Source organism: Hippichthys cyanospilos, chromosome 6, assembly GCF_059441005.1.
Source record: "Hippichthys cyanospilos isolate Australia breed blue-spotted pipefish chromosome 6, RoL_Hcya_1.0, whole genome shotgun sequence".
Classification (NCBI taxonomy): Eukaryota; Metazoa; Chordata; class Actinopteri; order Syngnathiformes; family Syngnathidae; genus Hippichthys; species Hippichthys cyanospilos.
The window spans coordinates 12,272,051-12,293,376 of NC_142374.1; the positions used below are offsets into that span (position 1 = coordinate 12,272,051).

General features: G+C 41.6%; 1 long non-coding RNA gene across 2 annotated transcripts; it reads left to right on the top strand.

Annotated features, from left to right (window-relative positions):
- Positions 1–6,058: 6,058 nt before the first annotated feature.
- On the top strand, positions 6,059–20,949 carry LOC148422221 (uncharacterized). Of its 2 annotated transcripts, none has more exons than XR_015865914.1 (3): positions 6,059–6,207; positions 13,852–13,947; positions 19,188–20,949. It is a non-coding gene; the product is annotated as an uncharacterized LOC148422221 (long non-coding RNA). The 2 variants fall into 2 exon arrangements; XR_015865915.1 differs by lacking the exon at positions 6,059–6,207 and adding an exon at positions 13,117–13,247.
- The last annotated feature ends 377 nt before the right edge of the window (positions 20,950–21,326 follow it).

The window sequence follows — 21,326 nt, forward strand, 5'->3', positions numbered from 1 at the left end:
GATTTGATTCAAACTTACTTGCCTAAGCCCGCTGAGTTATTCTTGCATTTTTCTATTTTCTAATCACCATTAAGTGACAGTACATTTAAATTTACTTGCAATCTTACAGTATAAGTCATACTATTCATGTGCAACCAAAAACAGCTACTAATTATACTGAAAAAAGAAACCTTCTCTATGTGGTGTGTCTCCTGCCTTCAGCGTCACATTGTTTGACACAAAATCAACTACTGAGGGCTTATTTAGATTGGGAGGATGTTTTCGGACTTGTTGCTCTCGAGTTGGCTCTCGGTTTCATCTGTTTTGGTACTGGCTCCCGCTGTTACCCACAAATTTCATAGGATTCATCACAATTTGCGCGCTGACTCTCAATTGCATTGACGGGAAGCCTTGTAATGATGTATTTTCATTGTAATTACACTGGCATTTATTTCCCAGCTGCCTTTGTTTTTCCCCGTTTGTGCTTTTCATTCACCGTCCTTGATCAGAGTTTCCGCCAATAATTTGCTTTCCAAAATCACAGAGAACAAAACTCATCATGACACAAAAGACAGAAATAGCCAAATTGTGGCGAGTTATGGTCTTGTATGGCCAAATGTTTACGTGTGTCTTCTTGCGTGTGAACATAAGGAGGCAAGATTTTTGATCAAATTTCGAAACTTAATAGTCCTTCACATGATGAGTGTACTGTATGCTTAGTGTTAATTGTGGGCTGGTTTGGTCCGAAATTCGCAGAACAGTAAATAAAAAAAAAAAAGTAGTTTAAATGGACTGACAGAGGTGGTGTTGTGGAATAGCGGTTTGCACATCTGCTTTGGCTCTGAGGTCCCTTCCAGCTCTGGCCTTCCTGTGTGGAGATTGAATGTTCTCTTCGTGCCCATATTTTTTTTCTCTGGTGCTCCGGTTTCTCCCAAAAATATGCAGGGTAGGTATATTGGACATTCTAAATTACTCTTAGATTTGCTCGTGAGTGTGAATTGTTGTTTGTCTCAACCAGTTGAGGGTGTACCCCACCTACCACGTGAAGGCAGCTGGGTTAGGCTCCAACACGACCGTGACCCAAGCAGTTATGAAAATGCGTGGATGGATGCATATCAGAATGGTCATGGAGGTTATTTTGATTATTTTATGACCTTTTGGTGTTTTATTTTTTAACGTGGAGCAATGAAAGGAAGTCTCCATCTGCCTTCCCTATTTACAGGCTGTGCTTGCTCCCTTTGGAGTTTCAAGGCACTGCTTCACAGTAATGAGCCTTGTAACAAGTTGCAAGTGCATGCCTGTCTATTGGTTGAATGAATGTAAATGAGTTCATTAGTGTTGATGATGAACATAAATAAAGTTTGTCTTATAATAACAGAGGCCAGACTTGGGCTCAATGCACATTTTTTTCTTCCATTTGTGACACAGAATAGTTCTGCAATCACTCTATTTTACAAAATTCTGTATGTAATGAACTGCAATAAACCTATTGGATGGATGTGAATGAGTGGCCTGCTGTGCATGATTCATCGAAATCTTTGACTTTAGTGACTCTTCAGGTAAATTCAATCGCTCTGTTTCATAATTCGATGGTTTGGTGGGGCATTGGTTAGCACGGCCTTCCAGTGTGGGGTTTGCATATTCTTCCCGAGCCCGAAGTCAGATTTGATTGGCACTAGCAAGCCTGCGACCGTTGTGAGGATAAGCGGCACTAGAAAATGGATGGATGTTTTATAAATCGCCACTAGATAGCGTAATGAGAGTGGAAAAAGTCATTATCACTTTGGATCCAGAAAAGGACATGTAATGATTCTGATCCAAGAACCTTTTCTTTTAGATTTCGCAAAAAAAAAAAAAAAAACCCTAAACCGTGTTGAGTCACGTGACCAGCGAGGGAGACGCGATGCGCCTTCAACCCTCGAAGAATGTAGAAAATGAGGCTTTTTTCTCAGGTTTAACATGCGCGTGTGTGTGAGTGTGCGTGCGTGTGTGTGTGTGTGTGTGCGTGCGTGCGTGTTCAATGTTTGCCTTTGTAAGCCGGCCAGGTTTCATTTGCCGAGCGTGATCTTGAACATTTAATGAGCAGCGTGCTCAGTGTACTTGTGGCATTCTTTCACACCATGCGAGACCACGTTTATTTTTCTACAAGAAGCCTTTAAATGGGCAAATAGTAATCACTAACCTTTCAACATAAATGTCACCTTTTCTGTCAGTTACATGTGATGAGTCCCCCCCCAATCGGTCATTCATTATTGAGACTTGCTTTTTTTTCTGTCTCAGTATAAAGAAGGGGAACAGACCTTTTGAATGTTTAATCGGACTCATAAAAAATATATCATGAGTTATTTGCAACAATATGAACTGGTAAAAAATGAGCAAGTCCGAAAAAGTGAGAGAAAAGGGGTTGTCGGCCCGAAAGGGAAAGGTGTCGCATTCAAAAGAGGAAAATCAAAAGTGTTATGGCAATGCTGAATGCACACCCATACTGTACAGTATGACTTCTTGGGGAAACCCCAAGGTTGAATGAATGAATGAGTGTATCCTTAATTAGTCTATGCCTCTCAGACTTTTCCATATTTCCCTTGAGTCTTCTCACTCATCTACCCCATTCCTTACCTAAAGCAAATGTCATGCTACCCCAGTTGTACAAACAGAAGCCAGGCCAACACGCTTTTTCTGTAATGCTAATAACATTTTTTTGAAAAAAAAAAAAGTCTAGCAGCCAAGCAGCATCACAGGCATTAAAAGTACAATTAAAAATCCATATGTAATGAGGAAAACGTGAAAAGTCAAGTTAATTTTAATGACACAGTACACTGCCTCTCTTTGATTATGCTACTCAAACCAAGTCAAGCTATCACTTATGGGATGTAAAGTACATACAGCACTGTAAGCTCAAAGGATGTAGCAGTCTGTTTTCGCATCCATCTTGTTATCATGATTATAAATTGGACTTTAAACTTTCAACACCTCCATATTTCATCCATGCATACATCTGAGCTTCAAGCGGGGGAAGAAACTGAAATGGATCAATAACCGGAGGAGGTCATACAATATATTCATGCCATGGGCCTACAGCATGACATTTACGCACTAATTTGATTGTTTGTACCTGCAAATAGGCAGTGGCTTGACATAGCTCATGAGTACTACCAAACGAAATTTATGCAGTCATAAATAAATCGTGCTAAATGTAGTACATACAGTACATGCCGCGTCTTGACTGTATGAAATGTAAATGACTTATTGACACACCATATTGGGTGTAATAGAGAGAGGGGGGGGGGGGGGGGGGGGGTACACAATGCTCTAGTTTCATAGCACAGCTCAAATCTTGGCCAATTCTGATCTGACCACCTCTCAGTGAATCCCAGTTTGCCTGAGTTGCTCAATTTGGAACCAGGAGCAACATTTTAAGGACACCATGAATGTGGTTACGATGAGGACTTGCTGTCTCTTCTACTATTTTTGCTGGTTGAAAGACTTTTCAAAGGATGAAAACACGAAGGGGGGAGGGGTGGGGGTCTCCTGAGCGAGTTCACGCCTACCATGAAATAGTAAAGTAGCCAAAGTAGTATATCAAAAAGTAGCCAGTCAAAATTTCTCAGACTGAGAAAGAGGTGGTGTTAATTAAAACAACTATGTTGTTGTCCTTTTAATTTAATGTTAAGTATATGTACAAAACATTGGAATGGTACAGTCAACAAAAATCTTTGCGTTGTACCATACCTGATATTCATGCATTCTTGAATTTGGCTTGTGTGTGTGTGTGTGTTTGTGTGTGTGTGTGTGTGCGTGCGCGTGTATGTGTGTGTTTTTTTTAAATATATATTTTAATAATAGGATGTACAGTACCAGTCAAAAGTCTGGAAACCCCCTCTAATTCACAGTTTTCTCTATTTAAATGTTTGCTATACTGTTGATTCATACTTGAAACGTACAGTACCCGTGGTGCTGGAAAAGAAACATGTTTATCAAGAAAACTGCATCTAAATGCATTTTTGGTTTTGCTTCTTGTGTTAAGTACGCTTATAAAAGCTGGGGAAAAATATTTTTGAGACACCATATGGACACCTATACTTGCCAGCAAGGGGGGGGGGGGCTTGAGAGCATCGTTGAAAGCAAGTCTGTTGAGAGTCCTTTTCTTGCTTGTAATATTGAAAATTGTAAGACTGACTTATCTTAATCAGAGTCAGTATTGATTGACAAAATTCCTTCAATCCATTAATATTGACTCTAGAGAATTATGAGACTTGGCTTCTCAAAGTGAGTAAGAGAATGACTTGCTTTGAATGGGACATGATCGGCAGCCAGACCCACACTCAACGATGCCTTGCTGTTGGCAAGTACAGCTATCCATATGTTGTCTTGACACATAGTTATCCCTAGCTTTTAGAGGCTTGCTTTATACAACTAGTGAGAAAAAAAAACACCCTTGGGTACTGTTTTTTAATTTATTTAGTTACTTTTTTTTATGTGGTTCCTTCTCAGCACCACAGGTACACTTTAAAGGGACAATGTGTAAGACTTAGACTGCGTTTTTTTTTTTTAAATCACGGACAACAGGAGGTGCTGCATCTACCTTTGACCGTAGCTATAACAGACATGACAGTCTCCGGAGGAGTGCCACCACCCATGTAATATAATTTAATGATAACTAAACCTACAATTATATTTAAAACATATTGTTGGTCATTAAGAACACGTTTATTTGCAAGTTTTTAAAATTTATCATAATTTGATTTATTTTTAATGAAAAATGGTCTAAAGCTTACACATTGTTCCTTTAAGTCATCACTGTGTAAAAATAATATAAAAATGTATCTGGGATTATTTGATAAACAAAACATTACTATATTGTGAATATGTGAATTTTGATAACAGCATCATTCAACATTCGGAAACGATTTTGCAAATTTACCAATTAAAAAAAATGTAGTTTAAAAACCACTAATGTAGTCGCTGAGGATTCAAAAGGATCTTTTTTTACAGTGTGTAATATAAGCAGGTGTTGCGGATGTGTGTTTCATGTACCATATGCAGAATGTATAGCCCACGGCAATAGACAGAAATAGAAGCAACAGCCTGTCAATGAAGTGTCAGGAGAACAAGGAGCAAGAAGTTCAAATGAGGAGGAGGAGGACGAAGAAGAGGAACGGTGCAGGAGCATCTAATGAGAGAAGGACTGAACCTGTGAAATTCCTCCATAACAACAGGAGGCAAACAAGCCATAATTTGTAATCATTTCTGGCAAAGGTGAATGTCTTCCATCTTCATTTAAATGCTTTTCTGCTCTTCTTCCAGTAGTGATGAAGTTTTAACAAGCAATTGATTTTTTGTTTTTTTTGTTTTAAAGCGTGACCTTCTGACCTCATCGCTCACTGGAGGCTTTGCAGAAGATAGTCGTCATTTCTGAAAATCGATGCCGCGGACCTTTAGGAAGCACCCCGCCTCCCCGGCTGATTTCACAGGCCCAAATGTGTCATTAATGTGTCATTGAGTACATGTCTTCGCCGGAGGCGACAGGATGCCCCTCGCCCGGCCCCTCGTTGGACGAGAGGGCGGAGAGAGGCATCTCCCAGCCCTTTCTATGAAACGGTGCAGACACGCCTCACGGTGTCTATCAATCCTGACCTCCCGTGAAACTTCATCTCGCTAACCTCATCTGTCAGAGAATGGCAAAGGAGCTAAAAGAGGAGGGGGTGCTTCAGGGATACATAATTCAGTGTTTCTCTCACAACAGCCTGAGCTTGGTAGGGCTAAGCTCCCCCAGCCATGAGGCTGGCAAGTCTGTTCGTATGCAAAACGCTCACAAGCCACTCTGTTGTTCCTTCAGGCTTTCTGGCTCCACACACTTCCAGTCATACCAGCATGATTTATTTTGCCTCTTCATGCATGGCGTGTGGTTCGGACCTCAAGGGGCTGACTTGGAAAACATTTTTTGTCCTTGTCAGGATCCAGTTGCAAAAATTTGGCATAGGTAATGTGCCAGCGTCACTGCGGGCTGTTGGGGAGACACCGCAGGAGGCCGCCGCTTGACCAGTGAACAGTGGCCCTGCTTTGGCCTCAATAAGCAAATGGGGGGAAAGCTGCAGAAGGCACCTAAGTTTCGGAGCCAGCGGAACAGTCGGTGACTTGATTGAAGCCAGCTGCACAGTATGCACTTGTGACTGAACGTGACCTGCTGCTGCCACGGTCTTGCCCGTGTGAACCGTACGTCCAAATATGGTAAATGTCTTTTTCTCACAATTCTATACTATTCCTGAGTTCCCATGTATTTTTTTGAATTAATTCAACAATCTTAGTTAGCCAGCAAAAAATATGTTCAAAAAATCTAATAATTTTCATTTTCGTAATTTTCAATTGTCATTGAAAAGACTTCTTTAAAAAGACAGCCTTCTACAGCCTAAATTTGGTTGAAAAGCGGAAGTTGAAAAGCTGTCTTTATTTCAATTTGTTGAAAAGACTCCTTACTGGAGTGGACATCAATGACATTGGTGACGTTCAAGAATTTATGATTCATATCAGGACGTCATAACGTACGACGCTATCGTTATTTGTGTCAGTCAGCCGATTTATAAGCATAATAGCATGGTCTTGCAACTCTTGCCCAAGGATCCAACTACCGTTCAGCTTTAATGAAAACCCTGGTTGCAAATCAGTTATCTAAAGAACAGGACTATCCAGCTGAAAACAATGGCTGCAGGGTAGATGCAGGCAGGCAAGGCATAAATGAAAAAGTTCATTGGATGAGCTAAACAACCTCATTTTCAGCTATTTTTAACGACATCTGGATGGCATAGGCGGGACTAGATACCATATAAATTTCAACAACTATTTCTCAGCAAAAATTTTTTCCACATTCAATTGGCTAAATGGACTCAAGTTTCATAGAGTTTCATAGAGCAGGTCAGATAGGCATGGCTCCACTTTGGAAAATACCACTTTCATGTCATTTTCAAAGGAATGTCTGTTCTTTTTCTTTCTTTTTTTTTTATGTCCAGCATCCTTAAAGTATTGCTCATGAAGATTTGTGTCACAAATTGTACAAAAACTTACAGAGCCGACCACTTTCTTTTTTGGCTTGACATACAGTGTGACATCACGAAATGAGACAATGAGTCGGGTAAGGTTTGACCTCCGCAACCGGGGCTCCACCAAATCCCAGAGACCGAGTCACCAAACCCCTAGGGTTCAATCGAACCCAGGTCAATAACCACTGAGCCAAACATTAGCCAATTTTGAACCACGTTTATTGGACTATTTTGGACCATGTAATAATTAAATGATTATAGTGGTTTTTTTTGGTCATGCTTAGAAGGCAAAACACTTAGGGGATTTGTGTTATACCTTGCAATATACAGGGAATGAATTGGAATCCCTGTTCTATGTCTGGATTGGCCTTTAGCTTTTCATTCTGTGGTAGTTTTCCTCATTCATTTAGTTTTTGCTTGCTTACATCTGCAAACGTCACCATCTTGACTAGCTTGAACCCAAAGTACTATCTACATGTGACCCCTTGGCCTGAAGTTTCCACTGAGCTTTTCCCAACATCGCAGGCTGTCTGCAGCTCTGGGTCAAACATTGTGCTATGTCACATGCATGATGACTTGTTAAGTAGCTTGGCGGGAAATGGTGTTGAGCAGAAGGGTGGTAGAGGTGAAAATACAGGCCTGCTGCTGAACGCAAGTGTGGATTCATCTGCCGATGAGGAGTGAGACGCCCAGTTGACATTCATGATTCAAATTTGGTTCCCGATTGCATTGAAAGTTTCCATCTCAGATTAGTGAATTTATTTGATCTTGAACTGAAGAATTGAGATCATCCACTACTTTGCAATTGCTTGTAATTTCTAGTTTTTTCTTCTGTGCAGAAAATTATATCTAAGTGATCAGTCTAAATGTGGAAAACTGCATTGATCAGTTTTAATTAGTGGACTTGGACATTATATTCATCTCAACCAGTGATCACCAACATTTTTGAGCATTTTGGGAATTATTTCTTTGGTACTCAGTGCCCGGTACACCTGCCCAGGAAGGCACCCACAAGAGACATCCTAACCAGATGCCCGAGCCACCTCAACTAGCTCCTTACAATGCGGAGGAGCAGTGCCTCAACTGAGCCCCTCATGGATGAGCAAGCTTCTCACCCTATCCCTAGGACAAAACCCACATACCCTGCAGAGGAACTTCATTTCTTATCCGGGATCTTGTTTTTTTCTGTCACACTCGGACTTAATGTCCCCCACCACCCTCAGGAGGTGGGAGTTGAAACTCCTGACAATGGCCTCTGCCGGATGTTCACAACAGACCCTCACAATACGATTGGGTCTGCTAGGTTGGAACAGCATCTACTCCCACCATCAGAGCAAACACACCACCAGATGGTGATCAGTTGACTGCTCCACCCCTCTTTTAACCTGAGTGTCCAAAGCATGCAGCTGCAAATCCGATGACATGACCACAAAGTCGATCATCGAACTGTGGCCAAAGGTATCCTGGAGCAAAGTGCACATATAGATACCAGAATCCAAGCTGTGTATGGAGGCAAGTCTGACGATCCCAAGACCTAGCTTCTGCTGCAGGGGAGCAGACCACCAAGGCCAGATCCCCCCCCCCCCCCCCCCCCCCCCCCCCCCACCCCCACAGGTAGCGCGCCAATGGGAACTAAACTTAAGTAACCAAATTTACTTTTAACATCTACTTTTGAAATCACATAATGTTATACAAAGGTTTTGTTGTGTATACACCATCACTGAGTTGCATTTGTAAGACCCGCTCATTAGCTGGCAGTCATTAGCATCTTGTTTAATTGAACATCATTTACAGTCTGCTGAGGTGACCTTGATCCAACATCTGTGTAATGGTTATGCCAGTGCAACAGAGTGCTCTTCTCCCGTTTATGCCGTTATGAACACAAATTGCTGCCAGGCCCATGTTTGGCCATAAAAGTCTGCACTTCATTAGTCATAATTACTCTGCTGTTGCCAGGACTGTTGATGAGTTTCCTTGGTCTTTATTGAACAATGCCAGGAGAGTCAAACTCATCAGAAATAGTCTGGGGAGCAGAAACCTAAACATCCTTGCGCTTGTCTTTTTTTTTCATCCTTTTATAATTGCTCGCTGTATTTGAACGTTTCCTCTAATCTGATGGTGAGAAGGGCATCTGTAAATCTGAGGCACTCGGGTGAGACCAAGCAAATGCATGCTGGAGGACTAGAGTAGAGGGGCTGATGCTTGTTGCTGTAATGGATTAATGAGACATGGATTGTCAGTGTGGGCTTTGTGCTATCTGCATAAACGATATGGGCCTGTGACTGATCCAAGGTATAGGGGTTTTGTTTCCTTAAAGTATTAAGGCATTTTTCCATAGATTAAGGCAAATGCTATGCCATGAAAGTGTGTATTTAATACCGTACTCTTGTATAGTGAATTACGCTACATTGTAATTGCAGTGACATATACTTGAGACAGAGGCAACAATGTTTTTCCTCAGCAAATTTATCCTGAAAAGCAAGAAAGGGTTGGCACTAAGAAAAGGCCCACTGATGAGATGTGACATCAGATTAACAACAGCTTTTGCAGAAATGTAGTGTTACAGACATCTAAGAGATAAAAAAAAACTCAAGTCTGTCTGAAAGAAGTCAGATAAGCTTCTCTTATGAGTAAAATCACTCTGAGCATGCTTGTGAGCATACAAAGACACGTGATTGGCAGAAACATTTGTGATGTTGAAGGACAATAAGATCAAGCTCGATGAGCACAGTCAATGGCTATTTAGAGGAGATGAACTGAGAAATGACAGCTGAGCAAAAGGGTGTGAAGACGATGAGTGAAAGAGCAAAATGCTGGGAGGATGGGGAGAAGAGAGTGGGAGGTCCTATTGTAGACAATGCTAGGATAGGTCTGGCATGTGATCATTGACCTGTAATTGTGTGGATAAATGTGGATAAGGTTTTGCGATGATGGTACCATCCATGAGAATTCTGACATCATTTTTGACAATTCTTTTATTATATAAAAGATGCCTGTTAAATTTTAAACTTTCCACAGTTAACATAACTGATGTGCAGATACGCATGCAAGACAGAAATCACTGATACGTAATATTCTGTGCTTGGCGTCACGCTTTTGCGTCTCCTACCTAACTGAGCCCGAGCTGGACTTGTTTTTTTTCCTGTAAAGTGGCTCCAAGATATGCCGTGGCTTGAAGCGCACTTAAATGTGGTGCAAGATTCACCGCTCGTGTCCTCGCTAGCTGACAAAACCGTTTCATACGGTCAAAATTTTCAGTCATCCTTTATTTGATAAGTGTCATGTTTCCTTTTTTAACTTGGCATCCTCCTTCCGCCATGAGGGGGTGAAGTCACTGGCCACGCACACCTGTTACCCATAATAATTGAGGTGTTTTTAGGTAATTGCTCTTATATTCTGTTGATGTCAAACTGCCTCTGCTGCTACAATGCGTCACTACAATGCTGGTCTGCAATTGGTCGGTGTCTCGACTTCCTAAGATATTAGTCTACTATTGGTCAGCATGATGGGGTCACGAAGATGCTGGTCTGCTATTGATCGGCGCAAGGGGTCACAAAGATGGCTGCTTAAAGACTTGATCTTGTGTGAGAGTGCTTCCAATATCGTATTTATTATGCATTTTAGTGCTTAATTCAAACTTGAATTGGTTATCCATGAGTCCCAAGATTGCTATTGATTTTAACGAAAGAAGTAAGAAGATTATTTCCTGGAGATAGGGTTCAGGAAATATGAAGAAAACTAAGATAGCCTAGCCAAGGCTATCCTTATTAGGGAATATGGCCAAAACAAACATCACTCAAAGGTAAATAAATTCTTTACACATTTTTTATTTATGGTTATTTACGTGTATGCATGTATACTATATATAAATAACACTTACTATATTATTTTGATACCAATTTTTAATGTGTATTTACAATTTTTATGTTTTTACCTGGGGTTTTACATGCATTAGCTAATTAACATAGGTTTGGATTGCCCCCCATGTGGCGAATTCACATTAAGATCCCAATGGTGGAACAGATTAATCTCGTAAACTGGGGGCCTACTGTGTGTGCGTGTATATATATATATATATATATATATATATATATATATATATATATATATATATATATATATATATATATAGAAACATACCGGTATATATACACCGTAATTTCCGGACTATAGAGCGCACCTGATTATAAGCCGCAACCCACTACATTTTAGAGGAAAACCGATTTTGTACATACACAAGCCGCACCTGCATACAAGCCGCATGTGCCCACATTAAAACATGTAAACATATTTACAAAGAAAGACAGTACACAGAGAGAGTTTTAATAATATAACTTAACAATAATAATATAACTTTCTTCCCAAACGGTGCCTGTGACAGGGCAGTAAAACGGTAGCAACATGGTAGCAACACGCTAGCAACATGGTAGCAACACGCTAGCGGCATGGTAGCAACACGCTAGTAACACAGTATAACAGGTCTGGTAAAACAGGTCTGGTAAAAGCACATACTGGTAAAAATCACGGTAAGCCATCTTCATCTTCCTCCTTTGAACTGAAGCCATCAAAGTCATCTTCCTCAGTGTCGGAATGAAACTGTTATTTAGACGTCGTCACACACTCCCTCAGCCTCTCTCTCGCAGCCACTGTGCCCTCCTCTCCATCACGCAGCAGACCGGCTTTTCGGAAGCCGTTGGTGATGGTGATTTTTTTTGACGCTCCCCCACGCTGTCAGGATCCACTTGTGAAAAAGTTGCCTTTCGCATGCGGTCAGTTTTAGTGAAAGATTTCTCGCCGCTGGTCATCCAATTCTCCCATTCAACACGGAGCGCCACTTTAAATGCACGATTCACACTAATGTCAAGCGGCTGCAAATACTTCGCTGTGCCCCCAGGAATCACAGCTGGAATGGAGTTTGTCCTGCGTCATATGCCTTTCTTTTTGCATTTCCATGATGAGGGTATGTTCACGCTAATTTAATTGATGCACAAGACAGGAAGTTGCAGTCTTCCTCGACGCATATATTCCACCTGTCTTAATCTTACCTTTTCTACTCGAGCGCCCCTAGCGGCCGTTAGAAAAATTACATAAATTGGCCGCATCACTGAATAAGCCGCAGGGTTGAAAGTTTTGGAAAAAAGTAGCGGCTTATAGTCCGGAATTTACGGTATATATATATACGTATAAGTATGGAATTTTCTGTCCACACTTTTATGACTTTGGATTCTTTGCCTCCTATGTGTTAGAGTCTAATATAAATGGGGTTGTCTTCATTGTTCCACAATTTAAACCAGAGATAGTTGTGTGTGTATGTGCATTTGTTTGACTGGTCAGCCCCCTATGTCAGAACATGACTAAGAACCATGTGTGTTGACCCATGTAATTAAGGCAAAAGTCCATCCTCCATCTCTTTGTTGCGACAAAGATGAAGGGCACATTATCATTTGTATCATCTGTCAGTCATCTGTAAAGCTCCCTCATGTGTATGCTTTTAGCTTTACATTTGGCTGATGTCCCATTTGACAGAAGCCATGATGCTCATCTGTCTGTCTCAGACAGTTCATGCCAAAACACCCATGATTCCATGTTCCTCTCTGTTATGTAGATTGTGTGGTTTGGGGACACCACTGTTCTGTAGCCATTTAGCGAATGCATCATCTCATAGATGCAGCACCAATATTGAAAATGAAGCAGTTAGTGGTTTGGTCCTTTCAAGCTAAATCTTCGCAATAAATAAAAACAATGAATAAAAGTGCCCAGTAGCTCACTGTGTTTCTCCCTCGGGAATTATTTCCTCCCAATATTGCCTTACTCCAGCACAACAAACTGTGGAATGAAAAATAAACCTGCATGAATCCCAGGATCCATTGTAGGTTGACTGTTATGTGTCAGATTGTGTTGCGGTCTGCTTCTGCCAGGCATTCCCTTCAGGAATATGTCCCTGTCTCTTGAGGAAAACGATAGGGAGATGGAAGGGGATGAAGAGATGGATGCTGGGCTAGCCTGTCTTTGTGCTTCTCTAGAATGAAACACGGGCGCATGGGAGGGAGAAGGGGAAGAAGGGGGTTGAGAGGCTCTGAGCCAGGGGTTCAAAATGAGATTTTTGCTTATTTGGAATATATATTTAGTTGGGCCTCCAGCTCGAGGCTGTCTGCTTGCTTTGTGTTTTGTATGTTTTCTAGATTCACTGGCCCCTTCTCTCCTCCCCCTTTCTTCCTGTGTTTCCATCTCTGTGTAAGTATACACTCATGCAATTGTGTCCACAGGCTCATTTACACTTCTTCCTCTTTGACTTGTGATTTTTTTTTTTTTTTCCAGTTTTTATACAATTCAGCCACAGGCGTCACTGTGTACCCCTGCCTGTGTCCTGTCGTGAATGAATGGCTACTTTTGAGTTGGTCTTATTTTTATTATGAGTATGCCAAACATGCTGTGCATCATTGTGGGCTTTTTGTTCATCAGCACCCAGGACAATGGCTGTCTTTTCACACGTCCATGGACATACCAAACACACTAAAATGAACATTGTATACAAAATATGAGACCTTTCTAAGTGAAGCACATTCAAAAGAACCCTTTCATATTTCGTGTTTATGATCATAAACTCGTTCTTTGTAAAACAATTACATGGCAATAAACGACACAAGAAGAATAGTAGTCATATTTAAGAATGATTTTCACACATTCTGCTCATACATACCCTAATTGTTTGCATGCTGGAAGCTGAACTACAAAAAGGGTGCTATAACACCATTAAGCACTGTGTTTGTCCGTGCGACAATGTGGCCTTGTGTTGGTCATTTTCTTCGTTCATATTTCTCATCTTGTTCTTTCGCAGCTCTTGTTACCATGACGGCGACGTGAGAGAGGGTGCCGTGGTGAGAGGAAACTGAAAATGCAGAATTTGGCATTCTGCGTTGAACAAATGCAAGAGGTACGAGGCCAACCGTCTGTGCATGCTGTAGCAGCCCTGAGCGGCGCACTTTGCGACGCTCGGAGCTCGCGACGGTGACTCACAGCTGTTGAAAAATGTATCACACTTAAATGGTGCCAGGCCATGTGTCTTGCCCATTTACACGCATCTGCTGCAGGCCCTGTAGACAAAAAGGGCCTACTATTTGATTGATATTAGAAAGCTCATTTTTAGTTACAGCAATCAAGTGTCTCAGTCACAGTTATAACTTATGGCTACTCTCCATGGCATTTTTTCCACACTTCATCTTTTCACAAATCATTTGCTATATTGCAGAAATTTGTGGTGATTATTTTTATCCATGGACTGTTACTCCAGAACACTAAGTGCAAACCAGAAGGAAAGAGCATGTAAAACGAAAACATTTTCAAAGTATGGAATGATTTCACAGCTAACAAAAAAACACTGAGGGCACAGACTTCACTATTCACTACTGATACTGGTCTGTGGTGAGGAGTAATGCCTTTTTGCAAAATATAACCAAAATTAGATGACCGTATATCTGTGGTAAAGTTAAACATTAGCTTATAATAAAGCCAACCGCTGCTCACTAGAACAAAATTAATTCCTACAACTAAAGGAGAGACTCTGAAGCCTCTACATTTCTTTACCATGCAAAGATAAAATAAATCCAAATACATACACAAATTACTCAAAATGCAATGACAATTAGTTCCTCCCTTTTAAGACGTGCTTATTTAGGCACACATATGCACAGGTACTTGTATTACAGTAGAATACGAGGCTGGTGACCTCAAATGCACTCACCTACATGTGTATATTGCATATCATTTATTGTATACATATAGAATGGTGGCGGCGGCTTGATGACCTTGCTCCGGCCTTCCTGTGTGGAGTTTGCATGTTGTCCCCGAGCCTGAGTGGGTTCTCTCCGGGTACTCCGGCTCTCTCCCACACTTCCACAGCCTGCGACTCTTGTGAGGATAAGCGGCTATAGAAAATGGATGGATGGATATACAAGTGTATCGAAACGTTTAGGCATCACAAAAAACTAAACGGGAATAAAAATATTTGATTGTATTTTTCAACATAGTCCTTGTCAAGGCTTGAGCACTTACTCCAATGGCGTTGAATTACTTTGATCTCTTTTATCTAGTATAACTCTTTTGTTTGAGACATGCATCCACGCTTTTTATATACAATGCTTCAACACTTTTTACACACCCTTTGTATATCAAGGCAGCTGTGGAAGCCTCCAGCTTGCCCGCGCAAAAGTGGCAAATGTCTTAGCAAACTGATGTCATGCGATAGGACTCACAATCTTTCTCACAATCGACACCAAAGTCATTCCAGCATGACATGGACCTTGCTTTGTGTCCTGGGATGCAGCCATGCTGGAACAGAAAGAGGACCTTCATAAAATTCTTTGCCCAATTGGATATTAGTCACTTTGAAAGTTGCAATGATCCAGAATGTCTTGGTAAAATGAAAAATGATTGAATAATTGAGTGGGATTTCTATGGGGTTAAGCTTTTGGTGTCAAAACATGATGTTTTGATTTTATTTATGGAATTGTAAGTTGCCAAGCAGACCTAACCGCAATAACCATTTTTATTTTAAAAAATGATGAGTATCTAACTTAGTAAGAAACCACAGTGTGAAGACAAAAATCTTGTATCTTTTCACTGACTGTACTCAGTGCTGGTTTGACCAGACCGAGTGATTCCTTCCTTACAAGCTACCAGTAACTTTATGTGAATGGACACTGAGTTTTAGGGTAGGTTCTAGGCATATTTATTCACATATGACAAGCACCCTTCTTTTTCTCCAACATTTTTGGGGGTGGGCAAATTGCCTTTCATGGGACTAATTGAAGTGCGTAAGCCATCACAGATGAAGTGCTCCCGCAGGGCCTCTCTTTTCTTTTTGTGTGGTTCCTCCCCTCCTCCAACACCAGTTTTTTCTTTTCTTTTCTTTTTTTTATTATCATTTGCCATATCTAGTAAACAACCTGTTAGTGGAAATTAGGGTCCAGTGAGTGATGAAGCGACACATCATACCCCTCCTGCTTCCCTTTTTCTCTCACTGTCATAGTCCATGCATCCCTTTCAGCTCTTTCCACTTTTGTGCCCCCACCCTCTGTTCTGCCTTGTTTGGCACGCAGCCTGTATTAAGAGTGGTGGGGATGGTGGTGGTGTGAGTGTATGGATGCAGGCAGGGGGTCTGAAATGAAGATTGAAGTGGACAAAAAAAGCCCTGCTGCAACCTGGAGGTGGAAATTAATAATGATAAAAATAATTACTGCCCCATTCCTCCCTGACCTAGTTTTCATAATGGAGACCGATTGCCCCCAGTCGCACACTATGTATGTGTCTTTAAGTAGTGTGTCTGTGTGTGTGCATGGCCAATAGAATGGCCAATGTGTAATCGGGATGGATGTAGGACAAGACCTACATGGAGACAATTATCACCAAAAAGCTGGCACGTGGGTGTCCCATTGGGGGTAGACGGTGGTCTTCAAAGTGCCATCTCCACAGTGACCAACTTTACATCATACACAACTAGAAATCTTGTTGTTCCTTTGAAATGAACTTTGTGTGTACCCATCACCTGTTATGTGTCATATAAAACGTGCACCTCTCTCTGCGCTGTGTTCTTGAAATAAAGGAATAAATAAATAAAATAAATAAACCCCATCCCTCACCTCCCCAAACAGCCCACAACATCATAAAACACTCTAGATTGGGAAAGTGCTATAATTCTGTCTCACCCCCTTTTGTTGTGGCTTCAACTCAAGTTCCGAGAGTCCGTGGAAACAAATAAATTGTTCTAGGTCACTTAGTATCCTACACTATGTATATTTACGACTCTATTATTTTGGACATTTTTGTATCACAATCCTGACAAGGTCCATTTATTTCTCTCAAACACAATTTTGTATTTTACAGCAATCAGGTAAAGGAGCAGTGAAAATGAGAGAGAATATTCTTCTATTCTTTTCAAAAGTGATTTTATCACAGCCATTTTCGGACTTACATTTTTCTGTAATGAGGCGAGCAATATGTCACTTTATCGCTGGAGATATATTCCAGACTAACAAATTTATTACGAGAACAAATCACTTTAAATATTACTTAAAATAATTTTTTGTAAAAGAAAACTTTTGTAAAGCAACACATCTGGAACATGATGTGGGGCTGCAAAAAGCACTTCTGTGAGGAAGGATACACATTTTCTCGAGCTTTAGGATTACACATTTAAACACATTTACAATTAAAGAGTTTTTGCAAGATTTCTTGTTGGATTTTATGATTGAAATTGGTTTGTTTGTGTCAAAACACAAATGATTACTTCTAAATCTGCAATATAGTATGCCCCTCTAATCAACAATAGACCTCAGATGATAAGTCAAAACCAGTGTGTGCAAATGTGCAATAAGATATTTAAAACCTATAAAAAGTCAAATTTACATTTCCAGTAATTGCCACCTCACTCTGAATCTTGGTGATAAGAAAAGTCTAAAACTATAAATCGTATTTTACATGGTGGTCTCCGTTCTGCTTTTGGGGCATGGCAACATGACTGAAAGGAATATAGTCGTCGCAGAGCTTACAAACTTGCAGGCTGAGCTCTTGAGAAAGTCTGCCAGCAAGTTAATTAAAAGTGCTTAATGATGAAGAGCTTTAGGGATGGTTGTGACGAAGATAACTTTTCACCTCTCTCCTTAATCTCAGCACCACGGTCCGTCTCGCCGACCTTGTAGAATATCTGGGAGTACGAATCTTTGGAAAAGTTAACGCCCTGCTGCAACATAAGCTTTTTGTGTCTTTATCATCACAGCAATATATTACTTATGCTTAACATGGGTTTAACAACACAAACATATAAAATGGTAGCACACCTGCTCCTTGTCACATTTTTTTGCATCACTTCGTTTAGTCTGCTGATGTCATGCAGCAAAGCTCTTTTTTAAGTCTGAACTTCATATACAAGCATAAATTATACATTCAGTGAGCCACCAATGGGGGAGAGAATTCACCTGGTCGCCAAATGTGACTTCTGCATCCACTGTCACAGTAGTGAGCTATGACAAACCATTGGTGAACAAACAACCAGCTTTTCCATAATTCACTCGCCAAACGGAGAAGTAAGGTTCAAGGGCACTTCTGCTCTCATTGGAATATGTTTGTATTTTTTCATAACAGGTATTATTTAGTTATTTCATAATAAGTGACCTCCATGTTCGAGTGAGTGAGGCTTTTATAAATATTTTCCTGCCCGCCAATCTTCTGTGTGTCTACACGCACACACTAGCTTGTGTTGGCGTTGGAAAAGCGGTTCCTCTGGCAGGTGAATTGCTTTACTTGAACTGAAAAAAAAAAAACATTCTATGTTGTCAAGCAAAAAGAAGCAGACATAAGCAAGGTTGCAGTGTGTGGTTTGTTTGAGATTACATATGCATTTAGCCTCTGTTTGTCTGTGTGTGGTGTGCGGGGGGTTGAGCCATGTGAAAGCATCTGGCCTGAATGCACTCCTGCTGAGGGTCAGCCCTTCTGTTTGGATACGACACAGCCAGCAAGAGTGTGTCCAGCTTGATGCTTTGTGCGTTTGTTTGCGGTTAAACGCAACATACAGACCCAGGGACCCGATCTCACACATAGTTCACCGGTTATTCTATGTAACACAAGGTGCTGTAATTGATTTGTAAACAAACTAATTCTTTGGACTCTTGGAAACCTTTGTGGTTTGAGTGTGCTTGTTTAATTTTTAATTAAAATTCATCATTGCTGTAATAAATACATGACCTCTCTCAATGAATCTGTCTTTCTTTGCTACAAGCTGATGATTGCTTTTCACTTCACTTGATAGCTTTTCTTCTGTCACCGTTAGAGATCAATTTATTTAATTCTGTTTGACCTGTGAAAAAATGTAGATGGAAATGGGCTTTAAAAACACGAGGTAATGGCAGTGGCGGGCCGCGTATTTCAATCCTGGGCCTTCAGTGACGTCATATTTATTCCCACCTAAATGAATATGCCTGATAATCAATATTATGGGGCGTGATTGGGAGGAACTTTCCCCTGATCTGAACCCGAGCGATGCTTTGTTATAAGACTTCTGTGCTTGTCATGCATTGTCCATGACGAACGCCATGTTCAAGCATACAGGGTGTCTATGTGTGCACTTGGCATCAGGACACCCTAGGTCGCAGTTCGATGATTGCTCTTTGCTGTTTGCAGATGACGTGGAACTGGAGTGGTTCGCAGCTGTGTCTGAAGCGACTGGGATGAAGATCAGCATCACTCTGGGTCGGGATGAGATTTTGCTCCAAGTGGAGGAGTTTAAGTATCTTGGGGTCTGGTTCACCAGTGAGGGTAGGATGGAACGGGATCTCGACAGACGGTCTGTTGTGGTAAAGAAAGCTGAGCAGAAAGTGTTGGTATCTCGGGATCAGCACTTTCTTGGTTCAGATCTTACATCCTGGGAAGGACGCATAGTGTCTCTTATGGCGACGCAATCTCTGAGTCTTTCTCCGTCTCATGTGGTGTCCCGCAGGGGTCAGTACTTGGCCCCTTACTGTTCAACATCTACATGATTCCTCTCGGCGATATTATACGTAAACATGCTATTAGTTTTCATTGCTATGCTGATGATACCCAACTCTATATGCCCTTAGAAATAACGGATCCGTGCAAGTGCAGTAAACTGGAGGCTTGCCTCGCCGAGATTAAACAATGGATGTCTTCCAATTTTCTGCTTCTCAACCCTAATAAAACTGAGATGTTATTTATTGGCCCTGCTCATCATCAGCACCTGCTTAAGAATACCACGCTGAACCTAGAAAACTGTATTATTTCCCAAAGTAGTTCTGCAAAAAATCTCGGCGTGATATTTGACTCAACTCTCTCCTTTCGAACACATATTAATAACATGACAAGAACGGCGTTTTTTCACCTCCGCAATATAGCTAAAATTCGCCCTATTCTTTCTCTTAGCGATGCAGAAACATTAATTCATGCATTTGTTACGTCGCGCCTAGACTATTGCAACATTTTGTTTTCTGGCCTTCCCATGTCTCACATTAAAAGCCTGCAGTGTGTACAGAATGCAGCGGCGAGACTATTGACAAGGACGAGAAAGTTTGATCATATTACTCCGATTCTAGCTGACCTGCATTGGCTTCCAATACACGTGAGATGTGATTTTAAGGTGTTGTTAATTACTTATAAAATTTTACACGGTTTAGCTCCTTCCTATCTCGTCGACTTAGTATCACCTTATGTTCCGTCCCGACAACTTCGATCACAAAATGCCGGTTTGCTATCGACCCCACGGGCTAAAAAGAAGTCTGCGGGATCAAGGGCATTTTCCATTCGCGCGCCAGTACTATGGAATGCCCTACCTATGGAAGTTCGCGCAGCCACCTCGGTAGAAATCTTTAAATCCCGACTAAAAACACATCTATACTCAAAAGCATTTAGTTAAATTAGCCTGTCTGCAGCCTTCTTCTTTTTTCCTGCCCCCCTCTTCCGGCCGGGAGAGGGGGCTAGCTAGATGGTGAGGGTTGACTTGACCGCCTCCATTGGGTCCTGCGCTGGTCGACCATCACGGGTTAGGAGTCTAGCCGTCTGCGGTCCACCTGGCTGGAATGCGGGATGGTTCCTGCCCAATGGCTTTGCCTGCTGTCAAGACATCACTGCACTATATAGCACAATATGTTTTCTGTAATTTATATTGTTTCTGTGTTCGGTACATGCAGCATCCACTTCAACCTGTGGGCCTGGAAGGGGGCTCCTCCCACCTGTGGTCCCTTCTGGAGGTTTCTGATTTTCCCCAAATTGGGGTTTTTGAGTTTTTCCTTCCCCTTCTGGGAGCTTTGACAGGGGATGCTGTTGTGTACCTTACATTGAAAAGATGTCTCTGTATGACCTCTTTTCATTCTGTGAAGCCCTTTGAGACTTCGGTGATTTAGGGCTATATAAATAAAATTTGATTGATTGATTGATTGAAAGACGAATCTCTCGATTTACCCGCCGATCTACGTTCTTGTGGGTCGTGACCGAAAGAACGACGTCCCAGATATAAGCGGCCGGATGAGTTTCCTTAGGAGGGTGTCCGGGCTCCCTTTTAGAGAGAAGGTGAGAAGCTCCGTCATCAGGGAGGGGCTCAGCGTTGTTATGCTCCTCCGCGTTGAAAGGAGCCAATTGAAGTGGTTCGGGCATCTGGTTAGGATGCCTCCCCGGTGAGGTGTTCTGAACATGTCCCACAGGGAGGAGGCCCTGGGGACAACCCAGGACATCCTGGATGAACTATGTCTCTTGGTTGGCCTGCCAACGCCTGGGGAATCTCCTGGAGGAGCTGGACAAAGTGGCCAGGGA